Source organism: Prionailurus viverrinus, chromosome C1 (genome assembly GCF_022837055.1).
Source record: "Prionailurus viverrinus isolate Anna chromosome C1, UM_Priviv_1.0, whole genome shotgun sequence".
NCBI lineage: Eukaryota > Metazoa > Chordata > Mammalia > Carnivora > Felidae > Prionailurus > Prionailurus viverrinus.
This window is the reverse complement of record NC_062568.1, coordinates 149786771-149800459: the sequence shown is the minus strand read 5'-3', so window position 1 is coordinate 149800459 and position 13689 is coordinate 149786771. Positions and strand designations below refer to the sequence as shown.

Sequence of the window (13689 nt, the reverse complement as noted above, 5' to 3'; positions counted from 1 at the left end):
GAAGTCTTTACCTTTTGACCACTTTTATCCATGTTGCCCACCCACTCCCCCTTGCCTCTGATAACCACCAGTCTGATCCTTGTGTATGTGAGTTCAACTTTTTTTAGATTCCACATATAAGTGAGATCATACATTGTTTGTTTTCCTCTGACTTATTTTACTTAGCATAATACCCTCAAAGGTCCATCCAGGTTGCCAAAAATGGCAGTATTTCCTTCTTTTTTTTAATATTTCATTGTGTATTATAACACATCTTATTTATCCATCCATCCATCCATCCATCCATCCATCCATCCATCCATCCCTCCATTGACACTTAGTTGTTTCCACATCTCAGTAGTGTAAATAATAGTGTAATGAACATGGGGGTGCAGATATCTTTTCAAGTTAGTGTTTTCATTTCCTTTGGATAAGTACCAAGAAATGTAATTGCTGGATCCTATGTTAGTTCTACTTTTAACTTTTTGAGAAAGCTACTTATTGTTTTCCATAGTGGGTGTACCAATTTACATTCCTACCAACAGTGCATAAGAGTTCTCTTTTCTCCATATCCTCACTACCACTTGCTATTTCTTGTCTTTTTGATAACAGTCATTCTAACAGGTGGGAGGTGATATTGTGGTTTTGATTTGCACTTCTCTGATGATTAGTAATACTGAGACCTTTTCATATACCTATTTCCCATCAGTATGTTTTCTTTGGAAAATATCTATTCAGATCCTCTTCCCATTTTTTAATTGGATTTTTTTTGTTATTGAGTTACATGGGTTCTTTATATATTTTGGATATTAACCCCTTATCAGATATATGACTTGCAGATATCTTCTCCCATTTGGTAGGTTGTGTTTTCATGTTGCTGATGGTTTCCTTTGATGAAGAGTAGTTTTTAGTTTGATATAGTCCTACTTGCTGATTTTTGCTTCTGTTGCCTTTGCTTTTGGTATCAAATTTAAAAAATCATCAGCAAGACTGATGCCAAAGAGTTTACTGCACACATTTTCTTCTAAAAGTTTTATGGTTTCAGGTCTTACATTCTTTAATTCATTTTGAGTTGGTGATTGTGAATAATGTAAGTTAGTGGATCCAGTTTCATTCTTTTGCATATGGCTGCTCAGTGTTCCTAACATAATGTATTGAAGAGAATGTCCTTTCACTAATGAAGTGAAATATGTTCTTCACTTCTTTGTTGTAAATTAATTGACCACATATGTATAGATTTCTTTCTGGGCTATTTTGTTCCACTGGATTGTGTTTATTCTCATACCAATACCACAATGTTTTTGAGTACTATAGCTTTGCACTATACTTTAAATCGGGAAGTATGATGCCTCTACCTTTTTCTTCTTTTTCGAAATTGCTTTGTCTACTTGAAAATTTTAGGATTGCTTTTTCTTACGTGAAAAATGTCATTGGAATTTTGATAGGGATTGCACTGAATCTGTAGATTGCTTTGGGTAGTGTGGTCATTTTAACAATATTAATTCTTCCAATCCATGAGTACAGAATATCTTGCCATTTATTTGTGTTTTTCAATTTCTTTCAATAATGTCTTACAGTTTTCAATGTACAGGTCTTTTACCTCTGTGACTAAATTAATCCCTAGGTACTTTACTATTTTTTAATGCAATTATAAATAGGATTTTCTTAATTTCTCTGACAGTTACTAGTGTGCAGAAATGCAGCCGATTTTTGTACACTGATTTTATATCCTGTACCTTTACTGAATTTGTTTAACTCTAACAGTGTTTTGGTAGAGTCTTTAGGATTTTCTATATATAATGTTATGTCATCTGCAAATAGAGACAGTTCTACTAACAGCTTGTACTGTTAAATACTGTGCTAATTGTCTTCCATTTAAGAGTGATTTCCTTATATTTACACAATCTTTGGAAGCACCCGAATTTTAAATTGGTTTATAACTGATTTTAAAACAAGTATTCAACAAGACTATTTAACAAGGCCATCACAAATACCCAGGAAATCAAGTTATTGCACATTCTGACATAATTACTATATATTAAACACCAATAGGTTCACCTGATTGGAGGTACAAAAATGAAAATAATTTTTTTTAAGTTTTATTTATTTTGGGGGGGGGGGGAGGAAGGGAGGGAGAGAGAGGAAGAGAGAGAGAGAATACCAAGCAGGCTCTGTGCTGTCAGTGCAGAGCCCAACGCAGGCTCGATCCCACAAACCGTGAAATCATAACCTGAGCCGAAATCAAGAGTCGGATGTTTAACTGACTGAGCCACCCAGGTACCCCTAAAAATAATTTTGTGTTATCTTCAAATTGAAATAGATAAATAGCTCTAGAGAAACCATATTACAGGAAAAAGCTCTGAAGATCAGTTACTGTAATTTTGTTAAGGTTATTATTGTTTACAATAATAAATTAAGTATATTATCATGTAAAATTCAGCTTCATAGGTCATATCAACATTTATCTTTATTTTTAATTAATTGCTTTCACTTATCCTTTTTCTTTAATATTTCACTTATTTATATTGATGAATTTGACAACATAGTATAATATAATCACTATACTAGAATTCAAGCATTATGTCTGCTACTACACAGCTGTTGACCTTAAACATCACATTACCTCTCAAGAACACATTTTTTTCATGGACAAAATAAAGGATTTCTCCAGACTATTAATTATTTTGGTCTTTAAAGACAATTTTTATCCCCAAAATTTCAAATATGAAAGATCTTGAAGATGTAAAAAAAGTTTTATAGTAAAAAGATTTGAAAGAAAGAAAACTGTCACTGTTCGTAGATTCATGGGTACTAAAAAAAGAACATTTATAGTCAAATTATTAAAATTAATACAGTTCAATAAGTTGCTGGAACAATATACTAAAGCCAACTGCATGTGCAACAGAAAAAAAATATATTTCTTAAATAGTACCATTTACAGTATCAACAACAAAAAAATAAGACAACTAAAAACTACCAAAAATGTTTATGGAGAAAAATTAAAAATTACAAAACTTAGTTGAAAGCTGTTAAACATATAATTATATGCAAATATACCTTATGCAAAAATTAAGATTTAATGCTATAAAGAAGCCCATTCTAAATTAATCTAAAATTCACTGCAATGCAAATCAAAATCCCAACAGAGTTTTAAGAACTTGGCAAGCTGATTCTAAACTTAATATGGAAGAAACAAGACCCAAGAATAGCCAAGATGATTCTAAAAAAGAACAAAGTCAAGGAAATCAAGTTACCAGATAAGAAGTTAGTGTCTGTAACAAAAACATTGTGGTATTGATTTAGGAATAAACATCTCTTGCTTCTTTGACATCCCAAACCTTCCTATCTATTTACAAATCGATAAAGAAATATCCCCTTTGTTCTATAAAATCCTTGGCAGTCTTCTTAGTCTTTCAAATGGTTTCTGATTATTATTTAAACATTAAGAGCATGATAGCAGGAGCCAAAATGCCCTTTTACCCTTGTCACTATTCTCCTTAGGGCACATTTGAACTTCTTAACTATTCTAAATGTTTCCCTATTCAAGATATTATACACTTTACCAGGAACATCATGTGGAGTGGCAGACAGATCAGCTGCCAACATGAGAATAAAATGACAGGTTGTTAAGAATATTTAAGTATCTACAGTCAAACACTATTATTTATATTTTTACAGAGTATACAAGAAAAAACTGTTGGGAAGTGACAGGAGACAAGAAGCAGAACAATCAAAGGCATGAGTTAATATTACTTTGACAAAAATTACGATAAAATACTGCAGATTATTTACAAAGCACATTTACTATAGTTCCAGTCCTTTTGTTCATAAAAAATTAGGCAAAATCATAAAATAAAAATAGTAACAGAATAAAAATTTTAAATATATATTTAGAAAATTGTATACATTAATTGTAAATTTTTTTTTAAAGCATTCAAGTGACTTCCCTATATAGAGTACTCTACAACGTTCTACACAATGACACAAAGGAAAGAAAGATATATGGGCAGGAAAAAAGAGTACAGAGGACATTAAAGTGTTTTAGGTGGGATTAAAACAAATAGAGAAATGAGAGTGATTAAATATTATGTAGTAGATGTTGTAATGAATCTACAAATGAACACAGTAAATTGGAATTAACAAAGCAGTAAAGACTGAAGGCTGGTTAAAAATTTTGGATTTTTCAGAAAGGCAACAGAGAGTCACTGCAGGTTTTTGATCGTGGGAGTGAAAACATGAAAGCAGTGTCTGAGAAAGAATCCTAACAGCTGTGTGTAGGATGATTTGGAGGAAGAAAGAGACTAGAGACAGGGAATAAACAGCTACAAAGCTGTTGAAGTACAGAAACATGTATTATAACTACAAAGCATGATGATGTACAGAAGCATGAAGTACGTGATGCATCAAATAATGAAGATGAAGACAACATAAAAACTATGGAAAAATATGTAAATGAGGAAATAGGAGAGGCATTCCTTACATTTAATAAATTAACTATTTTCAGAATACCTCAGTACTACATTCAACATGTAGATATAGATTTTTTTTTTAATTTTTTTTTTCAACGTTTATTTATTTTTGGGACAGAGAGAGACAGAGCATGAACGGGGGAGGGGCAGAGAGAGAGGGAGACACAGAATTGGAAACAGGCTCCAGGCTCTGAGCCATCAGCCCAGAGCCCGACGCGGGGCTCGAACTCACGGACCGCGAGATTGTGACCTGGCTGAAGTCGGACGCTTAACCGACTGCGCCACCCAGGCGCCCCTAGATTTTTTAATTTAATAAGGTATTAAATGATCAGTGTGCATAATAATACCAACCTCTATTGGATTGGCATAAGAATAAAATTAGATGTTATCAAAAGAATTCCTTAACTGTAAACGTCATATAAATAACTAACTGCTGCAATTTTTTAGGGAGGTGACAGTTGTAATATAATGGAAATGATCCAACCATAAAGTCAAAAGATCTGAATTCAAATTCTTGTTCTATTATTTAATGCTAACTTTAGTGGACCCTAATCAAGTCATTTAACCATTCTGAGTAACTATTTTTATTTTTTTCTCTTCTTTTTTATTCAAGTATAATTAACATACAGTGTCATATTAGTTTCAGTTATACAATATGGTGATTCAACAATTCTATACATTACTCAATGCTCATCATGATTAAGTGTGCTCTTGAATCTCCTTCACCTATTTCACCCATCGCCTCACCCACCTCCCTCTCGCAAACCACCAGTTTGCTCTCTGGTTTTTTGTTGGTCTCTTTTTTTCTTTGTTCATTTATTTGTGTCTTAAATTCCACATATGAGTGAAATCATATGGCATTTGGCTTTCTCTGGCTTATTTCACTTAGCATTATACACTTGAAATACTTCCATGTTCCTGCAAACAGCAAGATTTCATTCTTTTTGATGGCTGAGTAATAGCTCTGAGTGTATGTGCGTGTGCATGTTCATGTGTGTATATACACCACTTTATCCATTCATCTATGGATGGACACATGGGCTGCTGTTATATCTTGACTACTGTAAACAATGATGCAATAAACATAAGAGTGCAGATATCTTTTCAAATTAGTATTTTTGTTTTCTTTGGGTAAAAACCCAGTAGTGCAATTACTAGATCATTTGGCAACTCTATTTTTAATTTTTCAAGGAACTTCCATACTGTGTTCCACAGTGACACCAGCTCCCATTCCCACCAACAATGCATAAAGCTTTTCACCACATCCTTCCCAACACTTGTTACTTCTCATGTTTTTGATTTTAGCCACGCTTACAGCTGTGAAGTGATATCTCATTGTTTTGATTTGCATTTCCTTGATGATTAGAGAAGTTGAGTGTCTTTTCATGTGTCTGTTGGCCTTCTGTATGTCTTTTTGGAAAAAAGTCTGTTCATGTCGTCTGCCCATTTTTACATTGGATTATTTGTGATTTGGGGTTTTTTTGATGTTGAGTTATATGTTTTTTATATATTTTGGATATTAACTCCTTATCAGCTACATCATTTACAAATATCTTCTCCAGTTAATAGGTTGCCTTTTGTTTTGTTGATGGTTTCCATCACTGTGCAAAAGCTTTTTATTTTGGTGTAGTCCCAACAGTTTAATTTCACTTGTTTCCCTTGCCAAAGGAAGCATAAATTAGAAAAATGTCCCTATATTTGATGTCAAAGAGATTACTGCCTATGTTTTCTTCCAGGAATTTTATGGTTTCAGGTCTCACATCTAGATCTCTAACTGATTTTGAGTTTACTTTTGTGAATGGTGTAAGAAAGTAGTCAATTTTACTCTTTTGCATAGAGCTGTCCAGTCTTCCCAGCACCATTTGTTGAAGAGATAGTCTTTTTCCCATTGCATATTCTTGCCTCTTTTGTTGTAAATTAATTGACCACATAACTGTGGGTTTATTTCTGAGATTTCTATTCTGTTCCATTGATCTGTGTCTATTTTTGTGTCAGTACCATACTGTTTTGATTACTACAGCTGTGTAGTATATCTCAAAACCGGGAATTGTAGTATTTTTGGTTTTGTTCTTTTTCAAGATTGCTTTGGCTAATAGGAATCTTTTGTTGTTCCACATGAATTTTAGGATTATTTTATTATTTCTTTGAAAAATGTTGTTGGCATTTTGATAGAGACTGCATTATCTGTGGATTGCTTTGGACATTTTAACAATATTGGTTCTCCCAATCCATGAGCATGGCATATCTTCTCATTTGTTTGTATCACCTTCAATTTCTTTCATCAACATTTTATAATTTTCAGAGTACAAGTCTTTCACAACCTTGGTTAAGTTTATTCCTAGGTATTTTGTTCTTTTTGTTTGATGCAATTATAAATGCAATTATTTTCTTAATTTCTCTTTCTGCTACTTCCTTATTAGTGTATAGAACTACAAGATTTCTGTATATTGATATTGTATCCTGAAATTTTATTACATTCATTTATCAGTGCCAATTTTGTATATAGTATCATATCATCTGCAAATAGTGAAAGTTTTAATTCTTCTTACCAACTTGGATGCCTTTTATTTCTTTTTCTTGTCTGACTACTGTGGCTAGGTTTTCCAGTACTATATTTAATAAAAGTGGTGAGGGTGGACATTCTTGTCATGTCCCTAATCTTAGAGGAGAAGCTCTGTTTTTCACCACTGAGTACAATGTTAGCCATTGGTTTTCCATACATGGTCTTCATTATGTCCAAGCATGTTCCATCTAAACCTACTCTGTTGAGGATTTTTATCATGAATGGATGTTGTACTTTGTCAAATGCTTTTTCTGCATCTACTGAGATCATATGGTTTTTATCCTTTTTCTTGTTAATGTGATATATCACGTTGATTTGCAAATACTGAACTAGCCTTGCATTCTTGGAATAAATCCCATCTGATTATGGTGAATCATTTTTTTATGCATTTTTGGATTCAACTGGCTAATATTTTGTTGAGGATTTCTACATCTATGTTTATCGTAGATAGTGGACTATAGTGTTCTTTTGTTGTAGTGTCTTTATCGGGTTTTGGTATCAAGGTAATGCTGGCCTCACAGATTGAACTTGGAAGCTTTCCTTTCTCTTCTAATTTTTGGAATAATTTTAAAAGAATAGGTATTAACTTTTCTACATATTTTTTAAGGATTTTATTTTTAAGTAATCTCTACAACCAACATGGAGCTTGAACCCACAACCTTGAGATCAAGAGTTGCACACTGCACCTGAGCCAGCCAGATACCCCTTACCTCTTCTTTAAACATTTGATAGAATTCACTGGTGAAGCCATCTGGTCTTGGACTTTTGTTGTTGAGAAATTTTTAATTACTGATTTGATTTTGATTGCTAGTAATCTGTTTCTTCAATATTTCTATTCCTTCCTGATTCAGTTCTGGAAGGTTACATATGTCTAAGAATTTATCCATTACTTCCAGGTTGTCCAATTTGTTAGCATATAATTTTTCATAATATTCTTATAATACTTTGTATTTCTGTGGTGTTGGTTGATTTTGTGTGTGTGTGTGTGTGTGTGTGTGTGTGTGTGTGTGTGTGTTTTAAGTAATCTTTACACCCAACACAGGGCTTGAACTCACAATCCTCAGGTCAAGAGTCACATTCTCTACCAACTGAGCCGGCCAGGCACCCCTGTGGTGTTGGTTGTTATTTCCCCTCTCTCATTTCTGATTTTGAGTCTTTTTTTTTTTATTATTATGAGTCTGGCTAATCAATTTTGTTGATCTCTTCAGCTCCTGGTTTCATTGATCCGTTCTATTTTGTTTTGTTTTTAGTCTCTGTTTCACTTATTTCTGCTCTCATCTTTATTATTTTCTTCCTTCTACTGGTTCTAGATTCTTTAGGTGCAATGTTAGGTTGTTTGAGATTTTTCTTGCTTGTTCATGTGGGCCTATATTACTATAAACTTCCCTCTTGGAATAGCTTTTGCTGCATCCCAAAGATTTTGGACCACTGTGTTTTCATTTTCATTTGTCTCCATGTATTTTTTTTATTTCCTCTTTGATTTCTTGGTTGACCATTTAATCCATAAACATTAAAAGTAATTACTGACATTGCCATTTTGTTACTTGTTTTATGGTTGTTTTTGTACTTCTTCTCTGTTCTTTTCTTGCTCTCTTCTCTTGTGGTTTGATGGCTTTCTTTAGTGATATGCTTGAATTCTTTTCTCTTTATTTTTGCATATGTATTATAGGTTTTTGGTTTGTGGTTACCATTGGTTTTTATATAACATTCTATGCAGATAGAGGTCTAAATTAAGTTGACAGTTGCTTAAGTTTGAACCCTTTCTAAAAAGCACTAAATTTTTACTCTCCCTCCCGTCATCATATATATATGAGGTCATACTTTACATCCTTTTATTTTGTGAATCCCTTGACTGATTTTTATAGCTATAATTGATTTCACTGCTTTTGTGCTTCAACCTCTGTACTTGTTTTATAAGTGATTAATCCACTACTTTTATTATGTTGGAATTTACCCATAATATTTTTCCTTTCCTAATTTTTTTACTGAGTAACTATTTTTAATATGTAACGTGAGCAAAAAACAATCTCTCATAAAGGCCTCAAGGAATAATGAAATAAGTCATTATAAAACCCCCAATGTAGTATCTGAATTATTGTGTACAGTGAATATGTGTTGCAGTGAGTATGGAGGAGGCCAGAAATATGGGTACATTTTGTCTGACCTTACTGGAGAGAAAGCCACAAGGATTTTCAAAGAGCCATAATAACCGTGCCCTTCTCCATATTATGTTAATGAGTAACTGTACAAGAAAATCTCTGAAATAACTTATTAATGATCCATCTTTGAAAATGCCCTCTGATGTACAAGATCTAATCCACAGCAGTTTAAAAAGCAACAGTCAAAAGTCATATAACCAATGACTTTAAAACCCACAATAATAGGCAATTCATGATTTTTTTTTCTATCTTAGGTTACAGATACATTACCAAAATTCACATTTCTTTTTTTCAATTTTTTAATGGTTATTTATTTTTGAGAGAGACAGAGTGTCAGCAGGGAGAGGCAGAGAGAGAGGGAGACACAGAATCTGAAGCAGACTCCAGGCTTGAGCTGCCAGCACAGAGCTCAATGTAGGGTTCAAACCCATGAGCTGTGAGATCATGACCTGAGCCGAAGTCAGATGCTTAACCGACTGAGCCACCCAGTCGGCACCCTACCAAAATTTACATTTCTACTTTTACCATTTTTTATTTTAAAAAGGAGTAAAACAGGACAAGGGACCGCCAAAACAGCACATCCCAAGGGAATTTAAATAGTGGTAAGGCAGGCAATAAGTAAAGTTGAAGTTAATTTGTCTGAAGTAAGACCCTTACAGACTTCTATCTGATAGAAAGAAATGAATTTGAAGTTGCCTGGTGAGATCACCCCACCAATGGATCCCTAAAGTAGGAATTAGGGAATAGTTTATAAAATTGACTACAGAGTACTTTTAGCTCAATGCAGTGTAGGAAACAAGACATAAAGGGAATATGAGGGGCACCTGGCTGGCTTAGTCGGTAGAGCATGCAATTCTTGATCATGGGGTTGTGAGTTCAAGCCCTAAACTGGGTGTAGAGATTACTTAAAAAAATAAAATTAAAAAATAAAGGGAATATAAATAAGCAGTTTCATACACATTTCCTTTCTAGCCTAGACCAACCAGGTTTCACTTAGCTAGTAGTCTTTAGCACACTTCTCATTCATTCATTCATTCATTCAGTTCTGTACAATACACTAAAGAAGGCACTCTGAGGAATACAAGCAGTATGAGAACCAGCACTGAAGAAATAAGATCTATACATACAAAAAACTGGCATGACAAAAATATGAATAAAATATTATTTATGAAAAAAGGACCAAGAAAGCTCTAGGGAGTGTATAAATTGAATTTGGGCATAGGAAAACTAGAAAGAGGAAGAAAAGAACTATAGGTGGAATGACCAGTGTAAGGCAGTGACAGAAGCCAATACAGGAACTTACATGAAGGAAGTGGCTGGAGCATAAGGAATGGAAATTAAATTATGAGAATGTCAGATTTGGAACCAGATTGCAAAAGCCTTAAGCACCAGCATAGGGGACTTGAATTTTATTTTGCATAAACTAAGAGTTTCTGAATAAGGGGAGATGAAGAAAAAGGTTTAAATTAGGAATAATTAATAATTAATTATTCCTAATTAAATTAGGAATCTCACATAATGATGAAAATATAGAGTAAAGGGAAAAAATGGAGTCAGAAAAGCTGCTGGATTTATTTATACACATAGTTTATCAGACAGGGACCATTTCAAAAACTCATACCCACTGAATTAGTAAAGCTAAATCATATTTTAAGAAAAATTATTTACACATGTAACTCTACATAAAGTTAATCTTATGCACTCAGCCAAAAAGGGGGGGGGGGAGCAGACCTCACCCACCCTAATACTCCATGCATTTAGTCTCCAAAGTAAACATGAGATGGGAGATACGACTCTACATCGTCTCTGTCAGTCTCAATCTCCATATGCCTCTTACAGCATGAGTTATCATAATTCTACGATTTTTTTAATGTTTATTTTTGAGAGAGAGAGAGAGAAAGACAGACACAGAGAGAGAGAGACAGAGAGAGACAGAGTGTGAGCAGGGGAGGGGCAGAGAGAGAGGGAGACACAGAATGTGAAGCAAGCTCCAGGCTCTGAGCTGTCAGCAAAGTCAAACACGGGGCTCAAGCTCACGAACTGTGAGATCATAACCTGAACTGAAGTCGGACCCTTAACTGACTGAGCCGCCCTGGCACCCCATAATTCTACTATTAAGGAGATGTAGACTTTCACATAACATATCCCCTAATCCTAAGTAAACCATTTTATCAAGTGTTTCACTAAAGAAAAGGAAAACAGTTATCTGCACTAGCACTGGAGGGAAAACTGGCTGTTAGACTTGATGGAATACTATCTTGTACTTTATGTGCTATTTCAGAAACTTTCGAGAATAATTTGGCTCAATTTTGTTTCACATGCTGAATTTAGGATCTAACCTCTGCATAATGCCTTTTCCCTCCCTCATCTTAAGCATATTAAGCATACTAGAGGTAGCAAAATAGAGATTTAGTCCGAAACAATTATTTGAGGGCAGAAAATTTCCCAAAAAAGTGAAATGTTTAAGGAAGTTAAAACCAGGCAAATAAAAACAAAATTTCTGAGGGCAGGTAAGGTTACAGAAAGCATGGACAAAGAACAAAACACCTGTCCTCCATGCTATGAACTTCGCTATGAAAATGATAATAACATGTCTTTTTATTTGCCCCCATAACCATTAAAATCCCTTACTTTAAAATATTATAATATTTAAATATTTAATTAATTAAATAATTAATTAAATATTTAAAATACTTTAAAATATTATAAAACTCCTACAACCTATTTATTAAAATTTCTTTTGTAACAGACTAATATTTGCTAAAAACTAAACTAACTACAATTTAGGAAACAGAAGTGTTTTTATTTTTGAAGTACAAACTTGTGTGTGCTTTGCCTGACTGATAAAATACTTCCAAGTCACTTATTTACTTATTCAATACCTACTGAGAACCTACTATGTGTCAGACACTGTGCTAGACGCTAGAAGTACAAAATGAAATAAAATATAATCCGTAGTCCTTTCAAGGAGTTATAATCTAATGAGGGAGACATACTATAACTGGTATAATCATGTTAGGATAAAAGTATACACAGGATACCACAGAAGCAAAGAAGGGGGTCAGGAAATGCGTTTTTAAAGAAGTATGAATGTGAATTTGGAAGGTCAGGTATAAATTAAATCTGTGCTTCCTAAACTTGATTGTGCATCTGAACCACATCTAGAGCTGATATCTAGGCCTCACTTAAGACTTAGGGAAGTAGAATCACCAGGGGTGGAGCCAAGAAACCTATATTTTTAACCACAAGAGATTCAGAATCACAGCCAGGTTTTGGTAGTAGTGAGCCAGAAGTACTGACAACCATTCGAGGCACAGAGAATGGCTCAGTATGGCCAGAATGTGTGAAGTACAGACAGAAGATCAGAAAGAAATCAGAACAAGAGTAGTGACATCACTAATGTTATGTTTCAAACAGGACCTATGCAATCGATGTGAACTTCCAAAATAAAAGGCAATCACCTGTGTCATGTATTTCAGCAAATGACTTGTGACATGAACTAATTTCTTACTGAAGAACATGGGAAAACTAAATACAAATACCCTGCATTTCAAGACAAAGGTAAAATACTGCTTTGAAAAACAAATGAAAAAAAACAAAAACAAAACAGAGCTCTACTCATAGTATTTATTAAATGTAATGACCACTCATTTTTCTCAGCATGCATACCTGGAAAATGAACAGAAGTCATGATAATATTTTCTTAACTGAAAAATGTTACATACTGTATAAAAATAAATTCAAACTGTAGTTTGAAATTCAAGCTTTAAGTGCTTGCTTCAGCAGCACATAGACTAAAATTGGAATGATACAGAGATTAGCACGGCCCCTGTGCAAGGATGACACACAAATGAAATTCAAGTTTTAAAACTAAAAACTCTTCTTAATGATTTTAAGTTTCTAAACTGTTATAATAATTTGTTACTTTCTAAAGAATTTACTTAGAAATATCTTTTTTTTTTAGTCTATTTATTTATTTTGAGAGAGAGAAAGTGGGGGAGGGGTGAAAGAGAGAGAGAGAGAGACAGACAGACAGACAGAGAGAGAATCCCAAGCAGGCTCTGCTGACAGCATGAAGCCCAACATGGGGCTCAATCCCACCACCAGTAAGATCATAACCTGAGCCAAAATCAAGAGTCAGATGCTTAACTGATTGAGACACCCAAGCACCACAGAAATATCTTCATATTTAATCCCAGGTAGGAGTAAAGTAAGATAAGTCATTAATAAGAGTAATATTCTCCATAACTAAGAATACTCACCATAAATAGGCTAAAAGCCAAATTGAATATTGTATATTAATCTGTTTATAAAATAATAAAGGTTTAAATCCTCAATTCATTCCCCCAAAAAGACATCATAAACAGAGGTAGATATGTAATCATGTGAAACAGGAACAAGCTTTTATTTTTTAAATTTTTTTTTTTTTCAACGTTTATTTATTTTTGGGACAGAGAGAGACAGAGCATGAACGGGGGAGGGGCAGAGAGAGAGGGAGACACAGAATCGGAAACAGGCT

At 33.8% G+C, this 13689-nt stretch overlaps 1 protein-coding gene and 1 pseudogene across 1 annotated transcript in view; one reads left to right on the top strand and one right to left on the bottom strand.

Annotated features, from left to right (window-relative positions):
• PIGK (phosphatidylinositol glycan anchor biosynthesis class K) overlaps positions 1-13689 on the bottom strand; it is a 122096-nt gene that overhangs the window by 96742 nt on the left and 11665 nt on the right. The gene's annotated exons all lie outside the window — the stretch shown is intronic.
• Positions 12941-13037, top strand: LOC125174194 (uncharacterized; annotated as a pseudogene).